The sequence below is a fragment of the Orcinus orca genome, chromosome 12 (assembly GCF_937001465.1).
Source record: "Orcinus orca chromosome 12, mOrcOrc1.1, whole genome shotgun sequence".
NCBI lineage: Eukaryota > Metazoa > Chordata > Mammalia > Artiodactyla > Delphinidae > Orcinus > Orcinus orca.
In genome coordinates this window covers 76,237,525-76,261,658 of record NC_064570.1, presented here as the reverse complement: position 1 = coordinate 76,261,658, position 24,134 = coordinate 76,237,525, and positions in this window count along the sequence as shown.

Here is a 24,134-nt window from a genome sequence, read left to right as displayed (position 1 = left end):
CTAAGTCAGGCATGTTCAAAATGTACAATTGAATCAGAATACCTTGGGATTTGAAAGGATTTTAATGGTCTAACCATATAACCTTCAAGATGTAGTATGGAATAGCACAGGATCAGTGTAAATTTATCTCCACAGGTGAAAAACAGATAAAGTACAGTGCCTCAGAAATGCATGCATTGTCTTCACACATGAATCATTACACAGTGGTTCAAAGTTAACTTTAAGCCTTTATCTCTTACTTTAAAAACCCTCCCCTCTAGCTAGCTATTTGACTTACCTTTTACAAACATATCATAAGCTTTTTTCCTGGCTTCAAACTTTCCCTTGAGCCAATAACCTACCTGGAAATTTCCCCTGTTACTTTTCTGACTACAAGAGCACTGATATAGCATTAGAATTCTCACTCTTCCCTGATTACTTCATTAGTCCTCTTTCTTTCACTTTTCTTCTGAGTTTCAGTATTGTGTGTCCAGTTCTCTATTGGACAATGTCACCTCATCGTAGCTCAGGCTGCCGTGAAAAATACCATCAACTGTGTAACTTAACAGCAGAAATTTATTTCCTCACAGTTCTAGAGGCTGGAAATCCAAAATCAGGGTTCCAGCAGAGTTGAACATGGCAATGGCTCTCTTTCCTGGTCAACTTTTCACCGTGTCCTCACGTGACAGAGCGAAAGTGCTCAGGTTCTCTGGAGTCACTTCATCTAATGGCACTAAGGCCAAATTGGGAGGCAGGGCTTCAACATGCAAATTTTGAGGAAACACAATTCAGTCCAAGGCATTCCACCTCTGGGTCACCAAAATTCATGTCTTTTTCACATGCAAGATACAATCATTTCTTCCCAACAGCCCCAAGAGTCTTAACTTGTCCCAGCATTGTCCCAGGTCTCATCTAAATAGGATATGGGTGAAACTCAAGGTATGATTTGTCCTGAGGCAAAATTCTTCTCCAGCTATGAACCTGAGAAACCAGGCAAGTTATGTTCTTCCAAACTGCAAGGGTGGAACAGACACCAAAAGGGTGGAACAGACATCTTTCCCATTCCAAAGGGGAGAAATCATAAGGAAAAAGGGATGATGGGTCCTGAGAAAGCCCACAATTTAGCAAGACAAATTCCACTGGACCTTAGGACTCAAGAATAATCCTCTTTGCCTCCATGTCCCACGGGGGCATAAGTGTCACCCTCAAGTCTCTGCCTAGAAGTCCTGACCCCACAGCTCTGCAGGAAGGTCCCACATGTCTTCAATTAATTGAATGAGGCCCACCCACATTAGGGAGGGCAATCTGCTTTTCTCAGCTGACAAATTAAAATGTTAATCTCATCCCCAAACACCTTCACAGACACACCTAGAATAAAGTTTGACCAAACGTCTAATGTCTAGGTACTCCATGACCCAGTCAAGTTGACACATAAATTTAACTATCACATACCTGATGTCCCAAGTGACTGCTGACTGGATACAGTTGCACGTTAGAAAGTCACAGTTTCTGTTGAAGATAGATGAGAAAATCCAGGACAGGAGGCTCTTAACGTCCTTCCCAATCCAGCCTGGATTACAGTAATATCCTTCACTCAGCCATATGACACTCATCATTAGTTCAAATTCTAACGTTTCTCATCTCATCATTCTCAACCTGATCCTTCAGAAGCTCAGCTTTGGCTTTGCCCCCCTCTCTGTTCCCCTGGCAGGCCTAGACCTGGCATCTGGTTAGATTCATGTTGGCCCTTCCTTGATAACACTTCTGCTTCTTAAGTACTGGCCCCTTGGTGGTCACACGATGACCTCACCTGCCCACCTGCAAGAAAGGTTGAAGAGTGTTGCATTGTTAGAAGATTTAGCTATTTAACTGATCTGTTGCTTTTTCTTTCCAGGATTTTAGAGGTTATCATATTTTATGCATTTCCCCATCAACTATATTATAATGCTGTGGTCTACAAAATGCCAAATAGTGACGTCTGATTTTACATCCCAAGTATTTTTCAGTATGTACCTTATTTGCCACCCTTTCCACCACTAATATAGCTCAGTCTTTTAATATCTGGGAAGCTGCCTCTGAAGGAACACCTCAGGTGGATCGTTATTTCCAAGCTTTCGCTCTCAGTTGTGAATGACCAGAAGTTCTGTTTTATCAAGGACTGAGAATCAGTCAGTCTCTCTCAGATAAATTCAAGCTAAGCAAGCTCAAGGGACAGATGTACAAAATTGGAATTAAAATGTATTCATTTATAATTAAAGAAACCTCTTTCAAGTAGACTAAATGTCTACATTTCATAGTTAGCATGGTTTCTCCCTGTGGAACAGCTACATGGGTAGTCAAATTAAAATCTGAAGATAGCTGGATTATTACAATATCAGAACACCAGGAAAGAGACCATCTAGCAGTGTCTTCAGCAAAGATAATTAGAGGTTTTCTCTCCTGCTCTGGTGATAGATCTTCCCTGGGGGGCAAATATTCATATTTTTGAGGGAGAATATTCTTTCCATGGATAATAACATGGCAGAATGACCAAATAGCCTCTCAGAAATTTCTTTCATTCTGTATATACTCTTTTGCTCACATATTTGTTTTTTTAAGCTTAATACAATAAGTTTGACTGCAATATATTTTTAATTAATTGAATGAGACTTCATTTTATAGTAACCTTTTTTTTTTTTTTTGCGGTACGTGGGCCTCTCACTGTTGTGGCCTCTCCCGTTGCGGAGCACAGGCTCCGGACGCGCAGGCTCAGCGGCCATGGCTCACGGGCCCAGCCGCTCGGCGGCATGTGGGATCTTCCCGGACCGGGGCACGAACCCGTGTCCCCTGCATCGGCAGGCGGACTCTCAACCACTGCGCCACCAGGGAAGCCCTATAGTAACATTTTTATTGCCAAAGTTGAAATATCACTAGAAATAGAAGATCCGGTGTTTTAAGTGATAATGGTGAAAATCACAGTGAGACAAAAATCTCTGGACCATCTCTTGTTTTATAGGTGGGATTATATATAGTTTAGTTTGTTTTTAATTTATATACAAAACTTACTTTAACAGCTTGGGTTTATATTCTCTAGCAATATATAATTTTTAATTAACTATTAAAGGAAGGAAAATATACTTTAAAAACCAGATCAGAGAACAGTAAGTTTATATTCTCTTAAAAATTTTTTTGCTCACATGAGTGTCTCACTTGAAAGAATAGGCAGAAGTCTTCATAAAGAAGGCTGTAGATATCCCTACAGATAGAACCAGTACTTTCCTTTGAAAACTGGTCTTCCTCTGCTCCAGGATATAAAGCATGAATGATTAAGACCCCAAAGTTCTTCAGACATAGAGTATGGAAGTATCACTTTACTTTTATATATATATATATATGGCAGTTCAATGACATAAGTTAAACATTTCCCACAAAATAAGCAAGCTTGATAAATAGTTTCTCTGTGAGTATACCTGAAAAAATATCTGTCGTGAAATATGTTCCTCAATTATATTCGATATTCTAAACTAATTTAATTTTAGAAGACATCTCCCCAAAATGATATTTTAAATGAGGTTGACCTTGAGCCATTCTTTCTGAAGTTAGAAAACAGGCCAAATTATCTATTGAACTGGCTCCCACGTTTGACAACCAGTGTAAACAATAGTAACCTATTTCTGTTTTCTAAGAGGTGGAGATAAAAAGGTCAGAGGGTTGAGATTTGGGAAGGATGGAGGGAGAAGAGGCATCCACCCAAATCATATGCAAGAGGTTTCAGGCTTTTAAGAACCTGTTAAAAGGAAGAGGATCCAGAGCAAAATTCCATTCTCAGGACATGAAATAATCATCTGATCTGTCAAGGCTTTTTGACAAAGCTTGACTTTGAATTCATTTAGGAGGAATCTAACCCAAAGAGGTAACAAAGACAAACTAATTGCCTGGGAGTGAATCGTCCATGAAAAAACAGTGCTTACATTTTCATAATGGCAAAGAAACTTATACAGGAGATTTACTTAATTTGATTAATTTTGTTTAATTGAACTAAATTAAGTAGACATTTCTGGGCAAAATACCAAAGGATTGCCAGACTAAAATACACAAGATAGTTAGTCTTCAATTATTACCTCTCATGTAAACAGAAATTCACTTGTAATAGACACTTTCCTCATCTTGAACATAAGGAAACGGATGTACAATTATTATTGATAGGAAATTACTTTTTATCCTGGCACAGAGGAAGTAAATTTTTTAACAAATAGAAAAACTGAATATTGGTTAAATTAGGTACCATTTTTTATTTTATTTTATTTATTTATTTATTTTTAACATCTTTATTGGGGTATAATTGCTTTACAATGGTGTGTTAGTTTCTGCTTTATAACAAAGTGAATCAGTTATACATATACATATGTTCCCATATCTCTTCCCTCTTGCATCTCCCTCCCTCCTACCCTCCCTATCCCACCCCTCTAGGTGGTCACAAGGCACCGAGCTGATCTCTCTGTGCTATGCGGCTGCTTCCCACTAGCTATATACCTTACGTTTGGTAGTGTATACATGTCCATGCCTCTCTCTCACTTTGTCACAGCTTACCCTTCCCCCTCCCCATATCCTCAAGTCCATTCTCTAGTAGGTCTGTGTCTTTATTCCTGTCTTACCCCTAGGTTCTTCATGACATTTTTTTTCTTAAATTCCATATATATGTGTTAGCATACGGTATTTGTCTTTCTCTTTCTGACTTACTTCACTCTGTATGACAGACTCTAGGTCTATCCACCTCATTACAAATAGCTCAATTTCGTTTCTTTTTATGGCTGAGTAATATTCCATTGTATATATGTGCCACATCTTCTTTATCCATTCATCTGATGATGGGCACTTAGATTGTTTCCATCTCCGGGCTATTGTAAATAGAGCTGCAATGAACATTTTGGTACATGACTCTTTTTGAATTATGGTTTTCTCAGGGTATATGCCCAGTAGTGGGATTGCTGGGTCATATGGTAGTTCTATTTGTAGTTTTTTAAGGAACCTCCATACTGTTCTCCATAGTGGCTGTACCAATTCACATTCCCCAGCAGGGCAAGAGTGTTCCCTTTTCTCCACACCCTCTCCAGCATTTATTGTTTCTAGATTTTTTGATGATGGCCATTCTGACCGGTGTGAGATGGTATCTCATTGTAGTTTTGATTTGCATTTCTCTAATGATTAATGATGTTGAGCATCCTTTCATGTGTTTGTTGGCAGTCTGTATATCTTCTTTGGAGAAATGTCTATTTTTTAGCCCCCTGCTAGGCTTACATATATTACTATGGCCCTTCACAGTGGGGTCACATTCACTAAACAAGGAAAGAACAAAGCTACAGCTTGCTATAACCCATTAATAGGAAATTACAGGAGAACTTCTCTCTTAAGGCATGTGAGGTGGAGTTTCACAAGCTCTTCATGCCACAGCATGTCATGAACAGAATCTTTAAATTGTTTCCTGTTCTTTAAACTATAGCTCACATATTTATTGTCATGAAGATCAAAACTAGCTCTTTTTACAGAATTTACCCCTCCTCTCCACCCTCCCTCTCCCCTGCCTCCACCAGTAATGTCTAAGAATTTCCCTCGTTACTGCATCACAGGTGCTGGAGACGAATATTTCGGCCCTTCTTCTCTGCTTTCATTCCTTGCCATTGCAGTGCTGGTACTGCTTCTCTGTCTACTGTCATGGCCACCACTGCCTCTATTGATGTCAACTCCTGATGTGCTACTCCTGCTTCCTCCTGAGCACCCCCCTGCCCCTGAGGCTGGAGTTCCTCATTGCCACCCCTAATTGAGCTGCTCAAGGAATTGGCTGCTTATTGGAATACTAGTGTTTGTCATTGCAGTTGCAAACCTTTGGAAAGTGGATGCTTGGGGAGGTGTGTGGTCTACACCTGCATTCTTCTGAAAAGGTACAACTCTTCCCTCTAATGACATCACCGCAGTCTCTGAGTCTCTGCCCACATCCCCCTAGTTCCCAAAGAGAAGGAAGCCCAACCTCATGCAACGCCAAATTTCCCATTGTTCCTGTCCCAGCATAAACTGCTTATCAGGACAGATACAATGGTTGCTTATGATACAATGGTTGCAATTAAAAATTCATAATGTGATGTAGTTACTACATTCTTTTTATGAAGCCTTGGCTATTCGAAGTGCATGCTCAGAGTTGTTCATATGTGAAGACCCACTGTGATGTTTTAAGATGGGAGTTAAGTATATTCTGCAGTAATTCATAAACATTGTATTTCATGAATTAGCATGTAAATAGAGGGCCTCACAGAATACACTTATGTATATGCTGCCATGGGAGAATGGCACATTGAAAAGTATTTTTTGGTATATTTCAGCAACTTCAATCCCACCTTCATTGGCCCTTTGATCTTGATGTCCAAGAATACAGAGATAATCTTCTCCAACATGCGAAACTAAGAGTAAATAAATAATGAGTCTATTGAAGTTCAATTAAACAGATAATTAATCAAACAGTGTGTGTTTTGTTAAGAAGTATCCAACTTCTTAGGGAACCATATCAAGAATGCTTTGTTGTTGTAAGAATGTGATAGCAGTCCCCTGGAGGACTGCAGTCAGAGTGGTTAGCCTGATGCCAATATTTTTCTTATGCCGTAACTTATGGCATTATATTTGCTTTCATAATTGGAGGGTGGAAAAGCTTTAAGATCTTGAATTTAGGATGTTTTCAAATTTCATATCTTTTGGAATACATAAATTTAAAACCTAAGGAAAGCTCTCTCTTGTTCTAAGAGAATAAACTTACTATTGAGGCATTACTGATTACTCTGTAGTTTGGTGTTGGCAAAAAATGCAATTGCTAAGTGGCTCAACTTGATCAAATCTAACTTAGTTGCATCAATATAAGAATGTAAGAATATATGAAGTTAATTCGTAATGATTTTGAGCCATCTACTGGATTTCTACACCCAGTCATCTGCAGGGCTCACCCATGCACCTGCCAGATGTGACTCCCTCTGCATGGCTACAGAGAAGTTAAAGTTGGGCCATGACAGTAGCTTAAAGATCCAGTTGCTCACCCAGAGCAAACCATGATGAGAATCATTCCTTAAGTATCCACTGAAGTGTGGTTATTCAAGATGGACAGGGGAGGAATGGTTTTAATTTTTAGATTGAGCTTCCAAAGGGTGGATATGTGGGGCTATAATAAGTGAAGTATTAGTTCAGTGAGGACTCATCATCATCATGGCCTCAGCCCTACCATTCGATCAAGACATCCTTCAACAAATCTGATCTTCAGAAAGAAGCATCATTTACTGTGATGGAAGGATGAAAGGGAGAGGACATGAAGGGTAGAAGACAGTTTCCTAGTTGGGCGTATGTGATATACTCATATCTTTGTGGAATGCCGTTTTCCTCTTTCAACCACCTCTCTTGCTTCTCCCCTGCACCCCACTATTTGTAGTGGTAAGAAACTAAGGCTGGACATTCTTTCAGTTTAGCAGACATTCATTATGCGTCTACTGTGTGTTATCTCAGATTGAAAATACGTAGCAGCGCACTTAATGTTTCAGTTTTGCTTTACTGATACCTGCTCAATTCTTGGTGAAGAATTCAGGAGCAACAATATTGTTGTGTGTACATTTCTATCTTGAAGCAATTTATTGCTATGACTCTATATATTTTTAGTATTTCTTTTTAAAGAGCGAATAGAAGTTAGAAGGAATTTGTAGGAAGGCTGCTTTCCATTTCACCTTCTATCCCTTAAAGAAACAAAGGCATGAAATCGTTATTCTGTGATTTTCTTTAAATATTTTCTCTTTTAGGTTTTTAATTTTTCAGTTTTGATACGTGACACTTAGTCCCAACATGATTGTGAATATGTCGCATGACAACAAGAAGTTTGCTTATTTATTCATTTACGTATGTTAAATAAGATCAAAAAATGAAGCTTGAATGACTTTGTGGAAATTTCTAGGCCATGTATGAGTGTGTATATGGAAGTAGGATAGGGAAAGCCTCATATCCTTTTCAAGGGCCTAAAAGTTTAGATTCTTTGTCGTTCTTTATATTAAAAAACATATTTTGTTTATTTCTTTGAAGCAAACTTGTATTGCTATGCTTAACTTATACATGCCTCATTACCTTAGCAGCACCTTATAAATTATAACAAACTATGAGAAGAGAGACCTACAGCCTGACCTGACCTCAATAGAAGATAATAACTATGGAACCCTTTGTATGGTTCCCAAAGTTTGATTACACAACAGTGGGATGGTAGTCACTTTGGATTAAAAAATTTTTTCAAGTTAAACTCCCCCATTACAGAACTAATTGCAAAAATATTTTAAGTTGGTAATCTAGACAATTACACAACTTCTTAGCTTTAATTTGTAGTCGTGGCCTTGGCAAATTTACAAGATAAACAGAAAAACGTTAAAAATTTGGCATAACACGCTTATTAAAACTTACTTTTCCTTAACAGTAATATGCTGGGCCTCAATTTTCATTTATTCTTTGTCTTCAAAAAACTAGCACACAAAGACCTCATAAAGTGATAAGAACAAGGCAAAAAAAAAAGGTATAACTAATGGATAAGATTCTTAGCACATCCAATTTCCTCTCACTGCCTCTCTGCACTAGCCATCTGAGTACAAGAGTTGCTATATTTAATAATCACAGTTTGGGAAAGACGATGGTGGTTGTGCTGTCATTCTTTTAAAATCTTGAACCCATGAGTCATTCAAAAATTAAACGATAATTTGAATACTTGAGGGAATTTAGGTAGTTGGGAAATGGATGATATTAAGCAGATTGATGAGGGGAAGTACATCATTTAAGTCATTGACTGAGATCATTTTAACTTTCTAAACTGAAAGCTGTATAGAAGAGCTGTGTACTTATCCACTCAGAAAGGTAACGTTGACATGAATACACCTAAAACAACCCACAGGGAACTAAACAGTAACTACATAAAAGCTTTAGTTAGCAGGTCCTTTTTACAGTAGTACATTTTTTTAAACTTTTTATTTTATATTGGAATATAGCTGATTAACAGTGTTGTGTTAGTTTCAGGAGTACAACAGATTGATTCAGCTATACGTATACATGTATCTCTTCTTTATCAAAATCTTTTCCCACTTAAGTTGTTACACAATATTGAGCAGAGTTTCCTGTGCTATACAGTAGGTCCTTGTTTGTTATTCATTTTAAATATAGAAGTGTGTACATGTCAATCCCAAACTCCCAATCTATCCCTTCCCCCCACCCTTCTCCCCTGGTAATCATAAGTTTGTTCGCTAAGTCTTTGAGTCTGTTTCTGTAGTACTGTACAGTTCCTGGTGTTACTGGGAAACTATTTCTTTTTAAAAATAAGGAACTAGAGTTCATTCTACCCTACTGGCCCCAGTCAGTAAATTAATTGAGCTATCAACTGCTGGACTCCGTTCCAAGCTAAAGTATATTTAAAAATTAAAACAGAATAAAAGAAGAGAAAGAAAATTGCCATTCTCACACTTCCAGAGCATATTAGAAAAGTATATTCCTCCATGATTCTCCAAATACTGTACTTCTTTGTGTACTATTTTGTGACAAGTAGTTCAGTTTGCATTGGTCAGTTGGTGTTTAATGGGCACTGATGCCCCTTGTGGCACATTACTGTTTAGGGGTTGGAAGACCTAATTCAAAAGCCTCATCCACACTTCTCCTGAAATTACACTAAAATATTGTTACTGAAAACTGAGTCACCATAGAAATACACAAATATCAGAGAGAAGGAGAAAGGGAGAGAGAAATAGGAGAGGATTTAGAAACAAGACAATAAAGGCTATAATTTTGAGCCCACAGGCTGTGTTTCCTAGGGAAGGATAATGTTGCTGAAAAGCTGAATTTATGAAAAAAGGCACAGCTTAGTATTTCCCTTACACTCTCTTCCTTCTTTCTTGTAGGTTAAATACAAAGATAGATAAAAGACAGTCTATCTGAATTTTTGTTTGTTTTTTCTTTTGGTTTGTTTTGGTCAAACATGACAAATCCCTGCTTTTCTAAGCAGTATTCTATAGATTCTCCAACTTAAGTAGCAAGTACACAGTAGACACATGGAAATAAAGAAAGACAAATAATCCTCTGCAGTGACCAAGGAGTTCTCATGTCAAAGCATTAAAAAAATACATTCCCGACTAACATACTAGTCCCCCCCTGCCATTGTTCATAGCCCAAATGAGACACTGGCCTAACACTATCCTAAACTAGTTAAGCCTTCAGACTCCCCAAGTTGAACATCTTGATAATAGTGCAATAAACCAGAAGCCTAAGTAGAAGCTGGAGATGGCAATTCTATCCCTTCGAACAGATCGTCGTGAAGGGCCCACACGGCTTTGCTTAAGTCAGTGGTTCTCAAAGTGTGATCTCTGGACTGAGAGTATCAGTATCGGTTGGAACTTGTTAGACATGCAAATTCTCATGTCCCACCCCAGCTCTACTGAACCAGAACCTCTGAGTTTTAACAAGCCTCCCTGTGGTTTTGATGCAGGTTCAAGTGTGAGGACCACTGGCCTAAATCACGCAAGGTTGATAATAAATGACTTGTTATTATACAAAAGACGACTGTGCTTATGTGCTCCAAAACTGCCTTTGAATACAGTCTCAAAAGAGAAATGTTTTAAATGACATGAGCAATGAGGAAGTTGAGGACTAGGTGGTAGAGATTTAGTCTGATGTACAAATGTCAAAGAGAGGTCCTCAGAGGAGAAATGGGAGAAGTTAGATGGCAATGGAGAACACTAACAGGGAGAAATGAAAAAAAAGAAATAAGGTGAAAATGACTATTGATTTTCCTTCCTTCCTGGTTAAATCCTTCAAGTGGAGAGTTTACCTGTGCCTGTGGACACTCTACAGTTGGGAGACCTCACCTGAGACACATTTGAGGGTTTGCCTTTCTGCCTCTGAGGTGCTTTGTGTGTTATGTGGCCGGGCTAGCTAGTCCTACTATGGGTTAAGGCCTTGAAAAAATTTTCAGAAGACATAAGCCATGTGCCCCAAATGAAAGGCAAGTGTATTCCATAGGCTTACTGGCCAGACCAAGCTGAATTGAGCACACTGGTTGCAAGTGAGGTGAAAAAGCTTTTGAACACGGCGGCCCCTAAGGAATAGTCATGGCCTATATGCAAGCCACAAAGTGCTGAATAAGTGTGTTTGATAGTATTCTCTTAATTAAACACTTTAACATGACGCCAGGGTGAATAAGTCCCCCAAATATACAGTCTTTCTGGAAGAAGTTGTAAAAGAGAATACATGAACTGCACAAAATTATCCGAAAATCATTGCTTGTAGAAAAGTTATATAAAATATATAGGTGGTTAAAAATTTCGTAAAAATAAAAATAGTGTGACTACCTCAACATATACAATAGTTATTTGAACGTACGTGCTTTGGTATGTTCGTTGCATAGTTACTCCAATTCTTTACCTCTCTCTACAGGTTCTCTACTTCGCAGACTCTTTTTTTCTGACAAATGAGCTTTTGTGCACTGATTTCTTTTTTGAAAAATTCTCCTTTTACTAGAAAAGGAGAGAAGACTTCTGAAAATTAATGAGGTCCTGATTAAGAAAAATTAAAAAAAATGAAAACATCAACAAAATAAAACAGGAACCAAAAACTATGTGATGGATTTCCAATGCCCAAAGGTTAAAACGTTGCAAGTTTAAGAAAAACGTGCAAAAAAGATTACGCTAAGATTGGTACTTGGTTAATGAACTGTGAAGACTCCCTTAGCAGAGACAATTGACGAAGTAATGGTGTTAAAAGTGTTCCTAGGGCTTCCCTGGTGGCGCAGTGGTTGAGAGTCCGCCTGCCAATGCAGGCGTGCCCCGGTCCGGGAAGATCCCACTTGCCGCGGAGCGGCTGGGCCCGTGAGCCATGGCCGCTGAGCCTGTGCGTCCAGAGCCTGTGCTCCGCAACGGGAGAGGCCACAACAGTGAGAGGCCCGCGTACCGCAAAACAAAAACCAAAACAAAAGTGTTCCTAGAGGCCTGACAGGTGGGCTTCAAGCAGTGGTTAATTGCCAGGCTCCAGAGAGAAGTAAAACAGGCAGCTCAAGTGGCTGCTAGAAAGAAGAACAGTTGGCTTCTTGCCTTCAGAAAATGTGAAGTTGGCAAAAACCCCCACGAAAACAAAAACAAAAATATTTCACCTTTCCCTTGGAATTGTGTTGTACAGAAAGTCACTATCTTAGATATACAGGTCAGAATCTTTATACATCATAATAAAATCAGGACCTGGTAATGCATCAGAAGACCTTTGACTCCAACTCTTTATCAACCTCTTAGTGGTGGTTGTGGTCTGCTATCTAATCCAAGGCCCACTCCCAGATACATATGTACCTTCCTGTGCTAAGACATACAAGACCCAACGAGCCTCAAGTCCTGAAGTCACTCAGTCAGTGGAGATTTACTGAGTGTCTAATGTGAGTTAGGCACTGGGCTAGGTCATGAGGGATCACAAATGAACACCAATATGTACTACAAATCTGGAAGAGACAATGACTGTCTTCGCTGGAGCTTGAGGATATAATGGTAACCAGGAAGGTTTCATGGAGGAAAGGAAGTATGTGGTGAGTCTCGAAGGATAGGTTTTCTTTGGGCAGAAGGGCAAACATTGGTAAAGTGGGGCAGTTTGGGGAGGAGCTTCCTACCTAAATTTCTCACACTGAATCCCATATAAATAGGATGATTATGCACCTTGGTTTGCCTAGGACAATCCAAGATTATCTCTATCCTAATGAGGTTATAATTGTGTCCTTTCATCTCAAAAGGGCTTTATTTGAACAGGAAACTTTATGGTCACTTTTTCTGTCAAATATCAGACCCCTTTTTGAGAGTGACACTCCTTTACACCAAAGTGTAAATGAGGACATAACGATCAACTGCTTACTGATAAATGTAACAATCAAATGCACGTACAAAGCACGTTTTTATTTATTCTTAAATTTTTTTATTGGAGTACAATTGCTTTCCAATGTTGTATTAGTTTCTGCTGTAGAACAAAGTGAATCAGCTATACGTATACATATATCCCCATATCCCCTCCCTCTTGCGTCTCCCTCCCTCCCCCCCCCACCCCACCCGGCTAAGTCATCACAGAGCACTGAGCTGAGCTCCCTGTGCTATGCAGCAGCTTCCCACTAGCTAGCTATTTTACACATGGTAGTGTATATATGTCAATGCTACTCTCTCAGTTTGTCCCACTCTCCCCTCCCCCACTGTGTCCACAAGTCCGTTCTCTATGTCTGCGTCTCTTTTCCTGCCCTGCAAATAAGCCCATCAGTACTATTTTTCTAGATTCCATATACATGCGTTAATATACGATATTTGTTTTTCTCTTTCTGACTTACTTCACTCTGTATGACAGTCTCTAGATCTATCCACGTCTCTACAAATGACCCAATTTCTTTCCTTTTTATGGCTGAGTAATATTCCATTGTATATATATATATACCACATCTTCTTTATCCATTCATCTGTAGATGGGCATTTAGGGTGCTTCCATGTCCTGCCTATTGTAAACAGTGCTGCAATGAACATTGGGGTACATGTATCTTTTTGAATTATGTTTTCCCAGTAGTGGGATTGCTGGATCATATGGTAACTCTATTTTTAGTTTTTGAAGGAACCTCCATACTGTTCTCCATAGTGGCTGTATCAATTTACATTCCCACCAACAGTGCAAGAGGGTTCCCTTTTCTCCCCACCCTCTCCAGCATTTATTGTTTGTAGATTTTTAATGATAGCCATTCTGATTGATGTGAAGTGATACCTTATTGTGGTTTTGATTTGCATTTCTCTAATAATTGGTGATGTTGAGCATCTTTTCATGTGTTTGTTGGCACAAAGCAGGTTTTTAGCCTCCCATTCACATGGCAGAGGAAGTGACCTAGAACTAAATATGTGTGTGTGCATGCACTTACATGTTACATGTTGATGAGTACACATATCATGTCTTGCGGTGTTCAGTGTGATGAAAACAGTGAAAGAACCTGAAGAGGACACAGAATGACAGCTAAGGGAATGAGTGCTATTTTATATATGGTGGTCAGGGAAGGCCTTGCTCAAAAGGTACAATTTAACAAGAAACCTGGAAGACAGGGGAATGTCTAGGGGAGTCACTGTGAGTAAAGTCACTGTGAGTAAATCTGGGTGTACTTTTGAGAGATATGGGGATCCACTGGAGGACTTCTGAGCAGTGGGATGGCAAACTCTGACATGGATTTCAGAGGACGCACTCTAGCTGACTAAAGTGAGAGGGGGATGGGAACGCTTAGAATGCACAAGCATTTTGATTGTTTATTCACTCGGAAGTTCAGCTTAGAATCATTCTTCATTATTTTCTTTGATGGCATTGTTTTATTTCAATATACTCTTCATTAAAAAAGTGTTTGCTAATTCTAGTATAACTTATGTCCTGCCTCTCCAGGGGCATAAACTAGCAATAGAACTTTTATATTTTCATATTCTAGCATCAGGGTGTCTGCACATAATAAGCTCTACCATGTCCTCATGGTAAGGAATTAAAAGACATTAGATTATTAACTTAAGAAAATAAAAATGGGTCATCATTTCATGCACCCTCCCTCCATCCCTTTCAGAATAAACATTTCTGCTTCAAATTCTTACCCTTGAGTTTTCAATATCTCTCACTTTCTATACCTTTCTATATCCAGGGAAACCCGTTGAGAACCTATCTCATTAGACTGCCCTATATTCCAAAACTTGCTTCACCTCCCATTACAGTGTGTCTCCTTTATGGCCTGACAAGACTGAGAAGGTCTGTGATATTATCCTTGCAAGCTAACAAGTTAGCCTGCCTCAGTTTCATGGATGCTGATAGAAAATATGAGACTACCGGGTCAGACAAAAAGACTTTATTACAGCACAGGCATAAGTTTAATGGTTACATCAGATTCTTTTGACCCTCAAGTCACATGAGATGACACATGGCAGCCTGGGTGGATGCTGTGCACACGGTAGGGTTTTGCTGAGAAACCCCAAGCTGAAGAAACCTCAGTCTTTTCCAATTGGCTGCAAGTAAACTTACCTGACCTTTGCTCTGATGGAATACATCATCTTTATTATACCGGAGAGAAAGCAAGAAAGACACTATCTTCCAAGGCAGTTTACTATACAAACCTCCTTGAAAAGATTGTCCAGAACAAAAGCCAGTCAGTACCTTTAATTTCAAGACATGCAGAAATGTAAGAGACCTGTGGATGATTATTTCTCAACCTGGCCTGAAGAGTCCAGCTAGATGAATGCAGTTAATGATATGGCCAATGTTAGGATGTTAATGGATAATTATTGGTTAGTACCAGGGACACCTATATCTTAACAAGGGGTTCCTAGACCTCTAATGGAATAGAATAAATCTCTGGTGCTGGGAATCCTGAATGAAAGTGGTAAGGGGAAAGAGAGAAAGAGGTTTTTTCAATGTACTTTGGAAAGATTTAAATGGTCATCTTGTTAGTCAAAAACTGCTAAGAAATGATGCCTTTTACTAAGAAGCTCATTATATGAAAATACCTCATTGATGTCCAGGAAGCAAAAGAGTTTTCCTAATGTTATTCATATTAGATGAATGATTATTATGGCAGTTAACTGGTATATAATCCAATAGCAGTTTTCCTCAAATTGTAAATACTTATATCGCACATTTTTAATGAAAATCACTTCCTAGTATATATTTATTTGAAAATGCTTAAATATTGGCTCTGTGTTGCTTACCTGCTGTAGTGTGTTTCATTTTACTTAATATTTACAAATAGTTCTTGTCTGACACACACATTTTTCTGGTTTATTTGTAGGTAACTCATTTTCATGTAATGGTTGTTTTAAAGAAAATCAAAGCTCAGTGGCAATAATTTATTGCTCTTAAAAAATCACTGGAATAAAAGATGCTATTCACAAGCTGACTGAGGTAAGTTCTGAGATATTCTCATTATACTGTGATTTTAAACAGGTGGTGCAGATCAGTAACTAGATATCAAAGAGGTTGAAAGGAGTCTCTTAGGATTCCATTTATGGAGACTGGTTGGTATCACCATATTCTCTAAGTAATGACCTACCAAAAAAGCAAAATTTGGAAATATTCTGTTATTTAAAGTGTCAAGTTTCAAAAATTATCATTAATCAACACTTTTTTACTTCACTCTTCTGTCATATGCCATAAACTCTCAAAAATGCACATCAAGACATTAAAATGAAGAAAAAATTAAAATATCATATTATTTATTGTACTGTACACACTTGCCATGTGCTATATTTATAAATAAAATTTTAATGCAGTATCTCATTTGATCTTTCAAATAAACCTGAAAAATTATCTAGATAATCAAAAAATTATCTATTTATGATTAAGGAAACTCACACTCAGAAAGTTGCTGTTTCTTTCTCAAGGAAAAATGCAAGTAGTTAGTCAGAGAGCTTGGATCCAAACCTTTGCTTTTCTATATGATCAAGCTTGATAAGCTCACCATCCTTCTAATTTATAAGGTCACAAAAAAGGAAGCCAGGACTTATATTGCCCTACATTTCCTGGGATCTATTTGATAATCCTTACTTTCAAATCCCTGGTTTTCTCCTTCCTGTTAACAGGCAAAAAATGTAGGCATGCATTTGCATTAAGATATAAAAAGAGAAGAGAGAGGAGTTTTCTTTTCCTTCTTTTCTTCATTAAAATTCAGAGCAGAGCCTGGCACCTCAGTTTAAAGATAGTCATCTCCTGTCAAGGTTAATTGGATACTCTGTATCTGGTTCTCAAAATACATCAATTAGAAACAATTAAGACAGCATTAACAGAGATTAGAAATAGTTACATATTTGGGGACAGTTCTATGTAAAAACGTCCTTTTAATTCCACAACAATGAAAGATAGATGGATATGTAATTGAGTGCAGTGGCACATTCCAAGTTCAAAACACCCATATGGATCTTAGATGGTTGGCAGAGTTAGAGGGCTTCTATTTTTAATATGAAGTAGTAAGAATAATGAGTTTTATGCCAAAAGAGGCTGGTCTATTATCAATGAAAACAAAACCACACAGACTTTGTCGTCATGAGGCCATATGGAGATAATAATACTGATAGTTAAACCTCCGCTGAAGGAGGTCAGTATAATCGTTCACTCCCTCTTTAACACAGGAATGGAAAGGAGCAATAAAATTGTTTACAACCAAGGAGAGAATTAAAGCTTCTCTTAGCCAAACTTCAGAGGTTCTTTCAACTGGGACACCTCACATCACTTCAGGTGGATTGCAATAGCCCACGCATGTGACTGGAAATCCCATTTCTTAGTTATCTCTTAGGACTAGACAATACACAGTGCTCATAGAAGTCTAAATTTGTTTTTCTCCATGATGAGAGAGAGAGAGGAGAGACAAAGACAGAGAGACAGAGAAAAAGAGACACAGAGACAGATAAACAGAGAGATAGACAGCTGGGGAGGGCAGGGGCCTTCTCTCATTAACACATTAAAGTAGATGAGCTGACACAGTAAAAGTCAAAATGATCTGTGATGGGGAGTGTGTGGCATTCAGAATTGAGGTTTATGATGACCACACTTCATTTCATAGCATGTTCTCATCACTGGTCCATACACCATTCCTCAATTTATTTTATTTTCTCTCTCTTATTACCAAGCCCTCCTCTCTGTACCTGTAAGAAACCATCTAAAAGCTGGAAATTTCCATAAGTATGCATATATCTTTATATAATAAGTAGCACTGTTTTGTTTTGAATGGTATTATACTACAAATCTCATTCTTTCCTTTTTCACTTATAACTAGAAATCTAATCATGCTGTTGTATGCACAACAGCATGTTGTGTGTTGTTGATGTGTTGATTCTAACTACGGCAAAGCATACTATAGAATAGTGACTACATTTTACTTATCCCTTCCTCATGTGAAAGACACCTAGTTTGCCTCAACACCACCCTGAACATGAGCATTCTTGTTTATGTTCCTTACAACCTGTATGTGAATGAATTCATTCATATAGCCAGAAGTGCTACCGTAGGGACCTGGATTACACACATTCTTAATTCTGCTAAATATTGCCAGATTGATTTCCAAAAAATCATTCCCCCCCCCCCAAAAAAAATGTGATTTGTATCAGCTCACATTCTTACAAGTTGGGCATGCGAATTCTCTCTCCTAAAGTTCTTTGCCAATTGTCATCGTTCCCCTTCTAATTTTTATGATTCTGATAGGTGTGCACGTTATCTTATTTCAGTTTGAATTTCTCAAATTTACTACTGAGTTTTACAACTACATACGCTTTTTATGCGTAGGTTTCCCCATTCACAAATTGCCTCTATAATCTTCTTAATTTTTGACCATTTTTCTATTAGATAGCCTTCCTTAGTCTTCCTTGTTTTTTGGAGAATTCTATTATAAAATAAATATATAAATTCCATTGTGGTTTTGCAAATTGCAAATATCTTTTCCTAAATAATCACCTATTAATTTTGTCTATCCAGTCCTTCACTGACCTGAAAGCTTTCATCTTGATATTAACAAATCAGTTTATTACCTTATGATTTATGCTTTTTGAATCTTTAAAAAAAAATCTCTCCCCACTCTTAAGTCATAAAGATACTCTCACAAATTTTCTTTCACTAGCTTTATACTTTTACTTATTACATTTAAAACTCTTATATATGATACAAGGTAAGGACCTCAACTTCATTTTCTTCATATCTGAGCCAATTTCCCAAACTTTGTTCAATTTTAGTGGTATTAGTTTTACCAACAATCAATTTCCTATATTTATGTAGTTCTCTTTCTGAGATCACTGTTCTGCTCGACTTTTCTATTTTTCTGTTCTTGCCTCAATCCATTCTGTGTTATTGTCATAGATTTTTGAGTACGTTATTTTATCTGGTTGGGCAATTCCTCATTCTTTGCTTTCTTTTTGTTAGTTGACTTATGTATTTGTTGTACATTATTCTTTCATATAAATTTTAGAATATGTTTGTCGAAATTATCTAGTTGGGATTTTGATTGAGATTCCTTTAGAGTTTTGAGTGAGAGTGGATATCCCTATATTAAGTGTGCTCATCAATAATAATGATACGTGTCTCTAGGTATTCTGATTTTAGGTCCTGTAGTGGTTTTTCATACTAGTATAAATGTTATCTTGCTTTTATTGTATTGACTATTGATTTTCTCCTTGTATAGAGGAATAATACCACCAAGCCTCATTAAAATCCTGCTTTAGGATGAATCATTTGTCTCCTCTAACATATATTACCACCCATGTTGCCTTAGAGTACATAATTCTCAGAAAATATTTTACTATACTGAAGTATGATATTGATTATCTTTACTTTTGTCTGTGTGAAGGAAGGATTAGAGAGGTAAAATTATTTAGAAGAGCAAACTAGTTTACTTATGAAGAAGTTTAACCAGGGAGTCCAGGCTTTAGAAGAAGTTGAAATCCAAATTTAAAAGGAAGAAAGGAAGGAAGGAAGGAAGGAAGGAAGAAGAAAGAAAAGGAAGGAAGAAAGAAAAAATTAAAGAAAAAGATCCCCATAAAATAACGAAGGTTACCTTACAGTTAGCCAACTGATGGTAGGAAATTAGCAGTTTTCTTCAAATATATATGCTATTTGCAAAGACTTTTCTATATTTTCACATCATCAATGTGAAAGTCAGGGATAAAATTGTTTATTAAGAAGTCAGTAACTTTCAAGAAAGTCTCAAAGATTAATTTATTCTGAGGACTAGAACTACACAGAGTTAACTGTCTTTTCAGTTTATTTCAGTTTGAAAAGCTTCTTTTACACCCTATAACTGTGGTATGTGATGTGCACACTGACTTATAATAGAGGCAAGGGGCGGTATCAGATTTGCTTTCATACAGAAAGGCACAAACTCAATGAATAGACAATCCATCTTAAACAAGTCATTCTTAATTACTGATTTTTCTGAAACCTGACTAGTTCTTTTTTATTTCCAAAGTAGCAACAGTTTTATATTTCTCTGATTATAAAATGATGTATTTTTCAGAGCTTTCCTTAAGTACCTTGAAATAGATTACCTGATTTAAGTCAGATGGATCTCTTCATTGAATCGCTCATGATATAAAGACCTATGATATTTAATTTCTTTGTTCACTTGGTGTCCTCTAAGACTTCGTATGAGACCATATTGACATCTGAGAACAGACTGAGAAATTATGCTCAGAGAAAACACAAGTCTATGTTTTGAAATAAATAGCCAGTATCTGTGTCATCCTATATCATCAATCGTTATGTCTGTATAGGTCCTCCCAACTCCAAGGATTTCTCCCATTGATGGTTTGCTTCTCTGGTTAAAATCTTTCCTTATTCATAGACCCAATCAATCTGTACCTCAGGCTGTCCCCTTTCTATGCCTTCTCCACTGGTGAAATAGAATCAATCATGAAACCATAAATTCCCCCCCCCATTAACCAATGGGATTAATGTGTTGTAGCAAAGCATAGGTCCACCAGTTCAGGAACAATTATTTTTTCTTTATTAGTGAAGTATAGTTGATTTACAGTATCATATTAGTTTCAGGTGTACAGCACAGTGATTCATATATATATATATATACCTTTTCAGATTCTTTTCCCTTATAGGTTATTATCGGGCACAATTATTGACATAGAAACTTATTTGATCTTAAGTCCCAAAGGCAATTGTACGCCTCTACGTAGACTAATAATGTCTTGTTACATTTCTCAACGACTAAATTCAGAGCAAAGGCCAGGTTCTTAACTTTTAACCTGTATAGATTGGTTACAGATATAGATTTAAAGCTGGCAATGCTCAGAAGTCTTCTAATTTTTCTTTCATTTGTGAGAAAGTAAAGCTTTATGTTGTATATATGTTATTTTACTCAACTATACAGTTCTAACAACACTCACTAATTATTCTGTGGCTTTAAAAGATCTCCTCAACTGGGAACCAGTAACTCAATGCAGTTTGAAATATGGGGTAATAATAATGATTTCTGTTAATTGACTTGTGGTACAAGTTTTGAATAACTTTTCCATCTTAATCTCAAAAAAATGTTACCAGAGAGTAGGTTCTTGTCTTGTTGCAGAAAGAATTCAGAGACAAGACAGGGAGGTCAAGAAAGCAAAGTGAGGCTTTATTAAGTGATAGTATGCTCTCAAGGGGAGAGCAGGTAGACTCTGGTGAGTGGCTGCTCTGAGATTTTTTAGCAAGCTGGTTATATGGGGTGTAGAAATGAAGGTGCAGAATATTCATTAGGGAGGTAAGGGTTTGCGGGTCATATTCCCTGATTTTCATCTCAGCTCCATCTTCCTTGGTAGAGGAGGAATTTTTGTCCTTATTTGGTCTTGATCAAAAGTGTCATGGCCCCATGGCATCAGTCCGTGATGGGAACTTCTCATCTGCAAGGCTAATTTTATTGTAATGAGAGCATAATGAGCAAAAGGTTACATTAGGACGCTGGCGATTCCCGCCCTTTCCCACCTTCCTTTGTCTGCTTCCAGGACACTTACGACCCCCAAATGTGGTTTCCTGTCAATTTGGAGGTTCCTGCTTTTCTTTGTCTGCCCAAGGACCCCCTGCTGTTTACAAGCTGTGTGGTTTCCTGCCCTCTGGCCCGTGCCCCCCTTTCTCTGCTCATATTCAGTTATCTGCCTACTCTAACATTCCCCCTCAAGGAGTCTGCACTCTTAAAAATCTTTTAAGGGGCAAAGGGTTGATGCTCTGTCTTCTGTAACTGCTTCAAGCTGAGCATGGTTGTTGCCCCTACCCTGGGGATCCAGATCTCCTTGTTGTCTGTCAGAGATAGGGGTCGTGGGGTTGTGTAGAGTGGCAGAGAAGGAGAGTGCGGAGTAGAAGGAAGCAACCTTGCCCAGCGGGTGTTGATGTTCCTCATCTTCAGGTGGGATGGGTTGAAATCTCTGGTGTAGCATCATCTGAAGCTGGAATTGTTGTGTTCTAGAGAATAGAGATTTAACTAGGTAGATAAAAATACAAGGACCAAAAAGAAAGAGGGGAAATATAGTGGCTATGGAACCTAGAAATGGCAGAAGCCAAGTATATCCTGGAAACCAACCCTTCAGGGTCTCGGTCCATTCTTGCTTCCCTTGATTATACCTGTGGAGCCAGGAAGCCTGTTCATGGATTCTTTTAACATTTACTTCTCCCATGACATTAGTATATGTGCAGTGTGTTTTATTTATGACAGCAAAAATCCCTCCTTAGCTTGCTAGGAGATAGTCTAGGGCTTGGTGGTTGTCAAAGGCCTCCCCTGCCAGGGAATCTAGGGATTTTTGTAAGAGTGTGAGAATGTCTCCAGTTTTCTTTAGTGCGCTATCCAGGGAAGAGGTTGCCTCATGGTAGGCAAATCCTCCCCAAGGGGCAGCTGCAGCTAGAGTTCCCATAATTCCTCCTAGCACCAGACCAAAGTTCCTTTATTTGTCTCACATGGGTTACAATGAAGACGGTTATTTGGGTTGGGGCCACAGTACCCAAGGTGCAGTTTCCATAAGAAGTGTGTTGTCTGGACGTGAGAGAGCAATGGCTTTGGTCATTGTGAGGTAGTTCTCAGAGGTCCCACATAGCCATAATGATCCAGGTGGTGCTGGTAAAGCAGTATGATTGGTTTGGTTATACAGCTGCAGAAAAGTTCCATGAGGTGGAATACAGTTGCGGTGGGGTCCCATCTATATTCTGGATTTGGTCTCTGGTTTAGAGTGTCAGGAGGGACGGCCTTCTTAAAGCTGAATCAGGTAAAATTAAATAAGTTGAGTATTTTTCCCAAGTTCATACAGCTAGCATGTGTTTAAGTCAGAACCTGAAACAAAGTTCCTGATTTTAAACAGCGTGATCTTGAACAAGACTTTGGAGATTTTATTGGCCCAGAAAGCATTTAGAATATAAATACTGTGTTAATTACAGGTCACAATTCTTGACAAAAAGTTGCCATAATTAAATTCACGAAACTTTCGGGTAGGGGAAAATTAATGATTAACAGGAAAATTTCACATCTTCCAAAATTATAGGTCAGCCTATTATATAGTCTTTTAGAGTTCTGTGGCAGTTTTATGCTCAAGAAATTTTGGAATTTAGTTACCCAAATTGATATCTAAGATGGAAAGTTGTGTATCAGTTATGATCACGTCACAGATCTGGTTGCGTATTTGTATCTAGTCTTTTATGAAACTTTCATCTATTTCTAATGACAGAAGATAGAACAATACCCACATTTTTAAGCAAATGCTCTAACTGACTTCTTACCATTTCCCCAAACCCTTGGGCCAGAAGAATAAGAGAGTGGGTCTCTGGTGGAGGGCATCTCTCACACTTTCATGCAGTAGTCAGTACACACAGGGGGGGAGGGGATGTAGCAGCTCATCCCAGCAGTCTGTGACTCCAATATGATGCTAAATCAGCACCTTCCATTCACCATTTCTGACCCAGCAGGGCTTGCATGGCTGAAAAATGGAAATCATTACAGAGAGCTGTAAAAAAAAAGGGAGTCTCAAGATGTCCATTCTTTTATGAGGTGGAAAACAACTGGGATTACCAGCAGTCACTCGGGTGCTACCATCTGCTCATTTAGTTCACATATCCAGCTTAACCAAACAAACCACTCAACTCCGCCAATTCAAAATTTAGACCAACATTTACATCAACATAATAAAACCCTTTATGGATGAGGGAGGAAACTCCAAATGTTTCTACCAATTTACTCAATGGCGTAATGATCAATTCTAGCAAGTCACAGAATAGGAGGATTAAATCGGAGGAAGCCAGAAGAGGATTCTCCCAGGGTTTCTTCCTTCTCGGGCCTCTACCACTGTACTAACCTGAAAACCACCTAAAGGCAGGTAATGAGTCCTTATATCTATATTCCCCAAACTTTATCAATCACTGTGTTACTCTCATTGCCTTTACTCTGAAATATGCCGAAGAACATATATTCATGTAAGTTACACATCAACAAAGAAAATCAACATGTAAATTTAAGAACACAAATGTACAAATACCACAAAAACACACTCTTTTCGAGCTCATAAAAGAGGGAGTAGAGACTGTGTCATCAACGTCATTGGAGCCAGCTGATAAGAGGTGAGCCACATCGTACATATGGATTCCTCCACGGGCCACCAATGTGTCTTTAG